This window comes from Cetorhinus maximus, chromosome 1, assembly GCF_964194155.1.
Source record: "Cetorhinus maximus chromosome 1, sCetMax3.hap1.1, whole genome shotgun sequence".
NCBI classification, from domain to species: domain Eukaryota; kingdom Metazoa; phylum Chordata; class Chondrichthyes; order Lamniformes; family Cetorhinidae; genus Cetorhinus; species Cetorhinus maximus.
This window is the reverse complement of record NC_135879.1, coordinates 56,613,628-56,623,917: the sequence shown is the minus strand read 5'-3', so window position 1 is coordinate 56,623,917 and position 10,290 is coordinate 56,613,628. Positions and strand designations below refer to the sequence as shown.

General features: G+C 42.5%; 1 pseudogene; it reads left to right on the top strand.

Moving 5' to 3' along the window:
* The first annotated feature begins 2,012 nt into the window (after positions 1-2,012).
* On the top strand, positions 2,013-2,107 carry LOC144689084 (U6 spliceosomal RNA; annotated as a pseudogene).
* The last annotated feature ends 8,183 nt before the right edge of the window (positions 2,108-10,290 follow it).

Genomic DNA, 10,290 nt, shown 5'->3' with positions numbered 1-10,290 from the left:
GTGCAGGTGAACGCAGTGATGGCTCTACATCTCATGGGTCCTCAGCATCATAATCCGAGGTGCTCTGGGGGCTGAGGCTGATGGGCTGGCTACTTGTATCCCTCTGCCTTTTCTTACTGGTGGCTGTAATAGAAAGAAGAGATAATTAGTGATTGGCTGGAGAGTCACCTACATTAAATAGAACTCAGTTTCAGTGGGTGGGCACAGACTACTGAATGGGCCCTCCCTGTCTTGTTGGGAGACACCGATCTCGCCTTTAGTGCATGAATGGTCTCTGTCCTCGCCGGCCAGCTCTGTCGCTTGCTTTTCAAAGGTGCTGAGTGGCCTGAGCTCCTATCAGGGATCTTTCCCTATTGTTGTGGGCGATCTTGTCCTGTATAAAGACAGATGGACAGATTGTGAGCAGGACAGATGCAAAAGCAGATGAAAAGCTTGCCTGCCTGCTGTCAGTGCTGAGTGGACCTATGCAAGGGCTGAAGACGTGACTTGCGCAGGATGTGATAAGAGATGAAGATGTTAAAGTGTGTGTGAGAGAATCAATGATAATGTCCCTTGTGCTGGTAGTGTGTGAGATCCCTGTGGATTGTAGCCCTGTGAATGCTTAATGGCCTTATGAGTGAGTGCATTGAGAGTGAGGAGAAGGTTAACTTACTCTGGCGGAGTGGATGAGATCACTCATCCTTTTCCAGCACTGGAGGGAGGTCCACTTCTGAGGTCAGCAGGCACTGACCTCAGTGGCAACTCCCTGCCAAGCCTGGGTGGTGAGGTTGGTTGACTTCCAGCTCCCATCACGGGTGAGAGGACCTCCTGCTAGTCCTCGATTGCCTAGAGGAGGCCCTCCAGGTGCTTGTCTCTAAACTTCAGTGCAGAGCGGTTATCTCTTTTGAGGGCCATCACTTGCAAATTCTGGGCTGCAGAGAATGAATGTGTGTGTGGGTGCCGTTTAAATATGGTGCCTGGAACTTTGACCCTATGAGGTAACGGCGGAGTGGACAAATCCTAGCCCGCCCTGCCACGAGAATCGACGAGCTGCTCATTTATGCATGCATAATGAGCTGATAAGCGGATGATCTGGTGCAGCAACCTGCCCTGCCTGCCACCACATTTAGTCTCAGGAGCGGAAAATTACACCCTTTCAGTGTTCAGTGGCGAGTGTGGATAGAATTGGGCTGGACTATGATGACATCAACACTTATCAAGTTTCACAGATAAATAATGGCCATGTACAGGAGTATGCCTGCACCTTGTGGAATTGTACCCTAACAAGAAATCAATCTTCAGGACAGGATGGAATGGAAAAAAATTAATGACAGAAAAAATGGTTTTCTTTCTCATTTTTTGCCTTCTAAAATCTCCCCATGTCACACAATTTTCTCAACTGAGAGGAAAGGCTTGACACTTACTCCAAGGAGTTCACCAATGTTGATATATATTGCTGAAAAATAGGAAGTACACAAGAGCAGCACATAGGTAACCAGATTTTTGATTTTCCTCTCTCGATGTGGACAAGTGCATAGAACTATATAGAATATACAGCATGGAAACAGGACACTTGACCCAATTCGTCTGTGTTCGTTTTTATTCTCCACGTGTCTCCTCTAATTCCATTTGTCTCATCTCAGCCTTTCAACTTATCTTTCTATTTTCTGTTCCCTCATATGCTCATCTAGTTTCCTTTGAAAACATCTAGGCTACTTACCTTAACCACTTTCTGTGTCAGCGAACTCTACATTCTAACCACTCTCTGATAGAGAAGTTTCTCCTTATTTTCCTATTAAATTTATTGGTATAGTTATATTATATTGCTGAAAAATGAGACATGCTGCTGAAACTTTTCATTTTGCACTCATCAGGACAGATGCAAGATTGCCAAATTTCATGGGGAACAACAATTTATACTACATGAGAAAAGGGGTGCTGATTGGTTGGCAAGTATACTCTGAATGGACAAGACATTGCCATGACGAATGCACAAGGGAGCTATTGTCCCCCATGCTTTTGTTTAATTAAACTCGCTTCGGCAGCACATATACTAAAATTGGAACGATACAGAGAAGATTAGCATGGCCCCTGCGCAAGGATGACACGCAAATTCGTGCTTTTGTTTAATTAAAGAAGCTTCTACGTCTGGACATATTCCTTTTGCCTGCAGAGAACCGGTCCATACATATGAATATAGGTAGTTTCTAGCAAGCTTAAGTGAGCTACATGGCAAATCTGACAGATAATCGTAAATTGGTTGTTAGTGTAATTCTTAGAGCACTTAGGTTTGTTCAGCAAGTGCTGCCCTATCACAGAGTCACATCTAACGTTAGACATTATGTTTTGAGTTTTGTAAGCATGGGTTAGTTGAGTATGGTCAGTACCCTGCCTATTGCGAACAGCTGAAGGGGTATGGTGTTTGATACACTCTGCCAGCCGTTGAGGTGTACGGCTTACAAACCTGTAATTGCACTGGCACTGAAATTCATATACTGCATTACTCATTTGTGTGATAGGCAGGACGTCTTTTTGGCTTGACGGCAGCATCCTGTTAGTGGAAAACACCACTCGTGTTGCTACTATATAGTAGCAGCATGAAATGGCAGGCTTCATCTGTTGCTCAAATTTTTGAGATACTTTACCCTTATGGTGTATTTTAAGGTAGATTGAGCACTTTTCAGGTCTGAAAGTGGCATCTTTCATCTAATTTATGAGTATGCACAATAAACAGCGAGTAATAATCTGATCGGCGTCAAGTTTGCACAGTGAGGAAATGGCTCGGCCCTATTTACAAGATTACCAATAAAGCACATGGGGCTGTAAGAATCCCAATGCATATATTGACCAGTGAAGGTAGGCTTGCGGTAGGCAGTAGTAGAGAACCCATTAGCAGATTTCTCAACTAGCAAGTCAAGGAAAGGAAGCTTGTTAGACTGCTTCATTTCAAAAGTGAATTTGAGCGCATTGTATTTATGGCCCCTACTTTTGGATTCTCTTACAAGTGGGAATATTCTCTTTCCATTTACCCTTCCAATTTTAATAATTTTAAAGACTTCCATTTGGTCATTTCCAAGTTCTCTTTCCTAAAGAAAAAGCCCCAATCTGTTCAATCTTCCCCAATAACTATAATATCTCAGTTCTGATACTATTCTTAGAAATCATTTTTGCACTTTCTCCAGTGTTTCTATTTATAGTACTAGGCTGTGCACAGTATTTACAAAAGTACAGCCTTAAGGGTCCTATACAGGTTTACTTAACTTCACTACTTTTGAATTTTATACACCTAAGAAATAAATCCCAGTACATGCAAGATATTAAAAGGAAGTGATAGGGCAGTTGGAAAGAAACTATTTCTGTCACTTAGGAGTCTAGGACAAGGGGACATAGATTAAGTTAGGCCCAGACCTTTCATGAGTAAAATTAAGAAACACCTCTACATGTAAATGGTGGTAGAAGTTTGGAACTCTCTTCTACAAATGGCAATTGCTGTTAGATTAACTATCAATTTTAAACCTGAGATTGATAGATTTTTGTTAACCAAATTTGGTATGTGGAGTTAGGCTGCAGATCATGATCTCATTAAATGGCAGAACTCGCTTGAGAGGCTAAATAGTTTACTTTTCACCCCATGTTCCTATGCTTTGTCGACATTTTTAATTATTTGGCTGATTTGTGATGTTTCTATTAATTATTTGTTAGTCTGCACTCTAAATCCCTCTGCCTGTCTACCCCATTTAGTTCCTTGTTTTCTAAGGTGTAGGTGATATTTCTGATTTTCCTACTAAAGTGTATCATCTCACATTTATCTAGTGAAGTTCATTTGCCACTGAAATTTTGAGTTTGAAAATTTGCTAACGTCTTCTCGTATGATATGGCATTCTTCCTCAGTATTAGCTACAATCTAAGTTTGCTTTCATCTGAAAATTTTGGCTTTGCGCTACTTATTCCTAAGTCCAAATCATTAATATAAATGATCAATAACAAGTGATCCAAGCACTAACCTTTGTAGAGCATCAAATCTACCTTCCTCCAATTTGATGAACTGTCATTTACCCATATGCTCTGCTTTCTGTGTTTTTGGCTAATCTGCTACCTACAGGGTTGTTGACGCTCAGTTGTTAATTATATTCAAGACTCAGATCTAAAGATTTTTGGACACTTACGGAATCAATGAATATGGAAATAGGGCAGGAAAGTTGAGGTAGCCATGAGCATAGTGAATGATGGACCAGGCTTGAGCCTGTTTCTGTTCCTGCTCCATCTCTTATGTTAGTTAACTGTGGGGAGAATACTTTGCTCGTCGAGCAGGCATGTGCCCAACCCAAACATGTGTAAAATGATGCACGATGACGTAAAGTTGGCCAGCAGGCGAATCGGTCAGGCGGTCTTTGGATTTTTTACAAAACCTCATCCACGGGCATGATGAGGTTTTGATCAGTGATTAGAAAAAATAAAAATTTTTCAAACTAATTTCTAACATGCTCATGTGACAGAGTAATGTTTTTAATGTTTTTAAATTCTTTTTTTTATTTTAAAAACCTTCAGCTCCCTGAGGCAGCTCTCTGACTCAGGTAGCTTTTACTGCACACACCTGCGCGCTTGCACGAACCCATGCGCATGTGTGAACTTCAGCGCTCGCGGTCCCCCCCCCACCCCGCCCCGGCAGCGGTGAGTGCTGCAGCGCGCGGTTCACGCTGGCTGGCCATTAATTAGCCAGCCAGTGTGAAATCACGGCCGGGCAAGGCCCGATTGCAGCACTGGTCCATTTCAAGGCTGTTCCTGCTCGCCCCTGCCAAGCCTGCCCAATGACTGGAAAATCCTGGCCCATGTCTCATACACTCTAAACCTATGTTGACTACTTTTTATTATAATTTCTGTCTCTAGATGCTCTTCTATTATTACTTTGAGCATAGATTCCAGTAACTTTACTATCAGTGATTTTAAGCTGATTGGTTTACAGTTCTCAGGCCTCTGACACTGCTGCCTTTTATAGAACTTTGTATGTTTAAACTGGTGCCTTTGCGATCTCCTCCCCTTTCCTTAAATATGTGTGGGTACATACCACATGTGCATGGGGTTTTATCCTTGTTTAGTTTTACTAAACAAAAACAGAATTACCTGGAAAAACTCAGCAAGTCTGGCAGCATCAGCGGAGAAGAAATCAGTTAACGTTTCGAGCCTTCATGGCCCTTCGGCAGAACTGGAGCATAGTTAGAAGAAGGGAGAAATATAAATTGGTTTAAGGTGGGTGGGGGGGGGGAAGAGACACATTGAGGGTGTGGTGTGATGATTGTGGAGATGAGCAGATAATCAAAAGATGTCACAGACAAAAGGGTCAAAGAGGTGTTGAAGGTGGTGGTCTTTGTCTGAGAAAAATGCTAATTAAGAATGGAAGACAGGATATTCAAAGTACAGCTCTAGTGGGGGTGGGGTGGAAAGACTAAAGGTTTTAGTTTTAGATTTAAAAATAATGGAAATAGGTGGGGAAAGAAGAATCTATATAAATTATTGAAAAAAAAGCGGGGGGGTGGGGAAAGAAACGGGGTGGAGATGGGGGGAGGGGGAGTTTAAGATCTAAAGTTGTTGAATTCAATATTCAGCCCAGAGGGTTGTAAAGTGCCTAGTCGGAAGATGAGGTGCTGTTCCTCCAGTTTGCGTTGGGCTTCACTGGAACAATGCAGCAAGCCAAGGACAGACATGTTGGCAAGAGAACAGGGTGGAGTGTTAAAATGGCAAGCGACAGGGAGGTTTGGGTCTTCCTTGCGGACGGACCGCAGGTGTTCCGCAAAACGGTCGCCCAGTTTGCGTTTGGTCTCTCCAATGTAGAGGAGACCGCATTGGGAGCAACGAATGCAGTAGACTAAGTTAGGGGAAATGCAAGTGAAATGCTGCTTCACTTGAAAGGAGTGTTTGGGCCCTTGGACGGTGAGGAGAGAGGAAGTGAAGGGGCAGGTGTTGCATCTTCTGCGTGGGCATGGGGAGGTGCCATAAGTGGGGGTTGAGGAGTAGGGGGTGATGGAGGAGTGGACCAGGGTGTCCCGGAGGGAACGATCCCTACGGAATGCCGTCAAGGGGGGTGAAGGGAAGATGTGTTTGGTGGTGGCATCATGCTGGAGTTGGCGGAAATGGCGGAGGATGATCCTTTGAATGCGGAGGCTGGTGGGGTGATAAGTGAGGACAAGGGGGACCCTATCATGTTTCTGGGAAGGAGGAGAAGGCGTGAGGGAGGATGCGCGGGATATGGGCCGGACACGGTTGAGGGCCCTGTCAACGACCGTGGATGGAAAACCTCGGTTAAGGAAGAAGGAGGACATGTCAGAGGAGCTGTTTTTGAAGGTAGCGTCATCAGAACAGATGCGACGGAGGCGAAGGAACTGAGAGAATGGGATGGAGTCTTTACAGGAAGCGGGGTGTGAGGAGCTGTAGTGTCCAGCCCATATCCCACGCATCCTCCCTCACGCCTTCTCCTCCTTCCCAGAAACATGATAGGGTCCCCCTTGTCCTCACTTATCACCCCACCAGCCTCCGCATTCAAAGGATCATCCTCCGCCATTTCCGCCAACTCCAGCATGATGCCACCACCAAACACATCTTCCCTTCACCCCCCTTGACGGCATTCCGTAGGGATCGTTCCCTCCGGGACACCCTGGTCCACTCCTCCATCACCCCCTACTCCTCAACCCCCACTTATGACACCTCCCCATGCCCACGCAGAAGTTGCAACACCTGCCCCTTCACTTCCTCTCTCCTCACCGTCCAAGGGCCCAAACACTCCTTTCAAGTGAAGCAGCATTTCACTTGCATTTCCCCTAACTTAGTCTACTGCATTCGTTGCTCCCAATGCGGTCTCCTCTACATTGGAGAGACCAAACGCAAACTGGGCGACCGTTTTGCGGAACACCTGCGGTCCGTCCGCAAGGAAGACCCAAACCTCCCTGTCGCTTGCCATTTTAACACTCCACCCTGTTCTCTTGCCAACATGTCTGTCCTTGGCTTGCTGCATTGTTCCAGTGAAGCCCAACGCAAACTGGAGGAACAGCACCTCATCTTCCGACTAGGCACTTTACAGCCCTCCGGGCTGAATATTGAATTCAACAACTTTAGATCTTAAACTCCCCCTCCCCCCATCTCCACCCCGTTTCTTTCCCCCCCACCCCCGCTTTTTTTTTCAATAATTTATATATATTCTTCTTTCCCCACCTATTTCCATTATTTTTAAATCTAAAACTAAAACCTTTAGTCTTTCCACCCCACCCCCACTAGAGCTGTACTTTGAATATCCTGTCTTCCATTCTTAATTAGCACTTTTCTCAGACAAAGACCACCACCTTCAACACCTCTTTGACCCTTTTGTCTGTGACATCATTTGATTATCTGCTCATCTCCACAATCATCACACCACACCCTCAATGTGTCTCTTCCCCCCCCCCACCCACCTTAAACCAATTTATATTTCTCCCTTCTTCTAACTATGCTCCAGTTCTGCCAAAGGGCCATGAAGGCTCGAAACGTTAACTGATTTCTTCTCCGCCGATGCTGCCAGACTTGCTGAGTTTTTCCAGGTAATTCTGTTTTTGTTTTGGATTTCCAGCATCCGCAGTAGCTTTTAGCTTTTTGTTTTTATGTTTAGTTTTACTAGTTTGCCAACTATTTTCTCCCTTTCTACCCAACTGTATTAATATTCTTTTTAAGCTCATCATCTTTAGTAAAAAGAGGCTTCTATTTTCTGCCATTTCTTTCTCATTACCAGTGAGTTTTTCTTGTTAATCTTTTAGTGGCCATATGCCTACTTTAATTTTCCTTTTGTTACTTATGTGTTAGTAGAACACATTTTAATATTCCTTGATAATTTGATTTAACAATTTCTCTTTGCCTTCCTGATAATCTTTTTTAAACTTCTCTCTTAAATTTTGTGTATTCCCCTTTGTCCTCCTTCCTGTTAGCATCTAAGTACTTATATTTTTTCTTTAGATTCAATTTTCACTTTAGTTCTTTTGTCATCCATGGTGCCCAAAATTAGCTTGTTTGCATTGGCTTTTACTGCTTTACATTTCTCTTGAACTCTATGCATTACCCCTTTAAAGATTTCCCTTTTCTGCCTTTTAAAAATTATTTTATGGAATGTGAGCACTGCCAAGGCCAGCATTGTTGCCCATGACTTTGCTCTTCCAAGATTTTCTCCCAATTTACCTTTAGTTCCATCTCCGTTTTCTCAGAATTTGCTCATATTCAGTCTCTTACCTTAGCCTTTGTCCTACTTATGTCACTCTCAATCCTAATCTTGAATCTTACTATGTTTTGACCGCTACAACTCAGATGCTCTCCTATCTTACCTCCCCCATCTGTTCTGGTTCATTACCCTGACATGAGCCAGCAGATTCTTGATCACTATCTTCTATAGTGTAGCCTATTACACTGAGCTGTTTTCAAGATGGCATGCCTGAAAATTAAAGATTAGAAATGAGTAAATCCTCTGTGGCGACTCTGATGCCTGAGCCAGGCAGGTTTGGCCTGTTCCAGGGCATTGTTGGTAATGGAGTCACTGATCGGACTTGAAGGAATACACCCATCACTGGGAGCTAGCTGCCATTCCAGTAGGCTCCAGATAACCCTGTGAACAAGGATGGATAGGCTAGCTGGAAGAAGCCAGGAGCTTACCAATATGTTAAGGTGGTTTTAGCTGGCTAAATTGCCACAATACTCTTGTGCTCACTTGGGGCTTAGTAAACTTTATTAACCTGTACCTAAGGTCTCTGGACTTAAGTAAGTGGGGTGCCTACTGCAGAGGGGAGAGTGACCACTTCGTATTGGGCCAACATGAGCATAACTGTGACTTTCTCGGTAATCTGCTTTGATTGCTGTTAAGCCTGATGATAGATTTCTTTCTGTTTGATAGATTTCTTTCTGTGTCAAACATGCAGTTGACCAAACAAAAATTAGCATCTTCTGACATTCACACAAGTTGAGATCAAGAAGATATCATATGGGGAGTTGTGGGAATGGTCCCATTTCCCAATAATTAAATGTGTTTGTGCACTCATCACTATCAAACAATGGCATGTTGTAGGATCCGGCTGCTCTTCTCTCATGTAACAGCTTGATGAAGAGTGTGTTACTAGTTAGATTTGTGTAATTATTCAGGACATGTGGGTAAAATTTCATATATTGTACATAATGCATTGGGACATATGTGTATGTACCGAGATAATAATCAGCACACTATTAACGCAGATTGGAATTGTTCTACTAAACATGGTTACATCTTAGTTCAGCACTTTCTTATTCCCATAAGAAATAACCAAAAGTGACTGATATAATCCCATTCTGCTCTAGTTACTTCAGGCAGTGCTCCATGACTCAAATGTAACCAGGGCAGCAGAGGCTTGGATGAAGCTTACCAGTGAAAAAGGTAAACAATTGTAATGCTGACACTAGCTAACTAATAACCACTGTTATCTACTGTTTTGAAAAATGCTTTCTGACATTTTCAGATCGAAAGTTTGACAGAAATTGTGACAGCGTGAATTATTTTGGTTCCTTAGATCGCCAAACTGTGAAAAGGATGATAGACTGCATCATCAGTACATCACTGGATATAACAAAGAAAGATGCTGCAAGACAAAGCTACATCAATCAAGTAAGTAACTGGCACAGCAGGTTGAAAGTAATTTGTAATTGCCAGTAAATTTATTAGAAAGCCATGTACAGACTACAATTGACAAGTTCTCCAACTTTTGTTGCCGTTGTTAGATTGTGATAAATCATGTTATTGTTGTAATAAGATATGAAAAATAGCAGAAAATTGTAACAAAATTACATCTGGAATTTCACAATTAGTGCTTTGAAATTTGGCTTTCCAAATATTAGCATGTTGATGCTTAATGAGTTCACTGTTTGCCTACTATTTAAATGGAGGGATTTTACAATTCAACATTTCTGATAATATAACAAAGGAATTTGATAACAACCTGTTATGTATTTTCATGTTTTACGTGTGTGTCTGAAATTCCTTTGTCTGCTGTTTTTCAAAGAGATGAGTTTCAAAGCAAAAGTCACCATGGAATTCAGCACAGATCAGTAAAATTCTTTGCTCTTCACACTAAATGACATGATGCTGCCCTATCTTGCACTATTTAATACATTTCAATTATTTCTTGAATGTGCCTTTATCATTTTTGTCAAACGTTTTTGATCAAAAAGTTTTACTACTATGTTTTGATCCAATTGCATGAACAAAAGCCACAGATTAAAAAAGAAAGCTGAGTTATTTTGTATCTATGGTTAGATTTTGTCAAAAAATACAGTGAC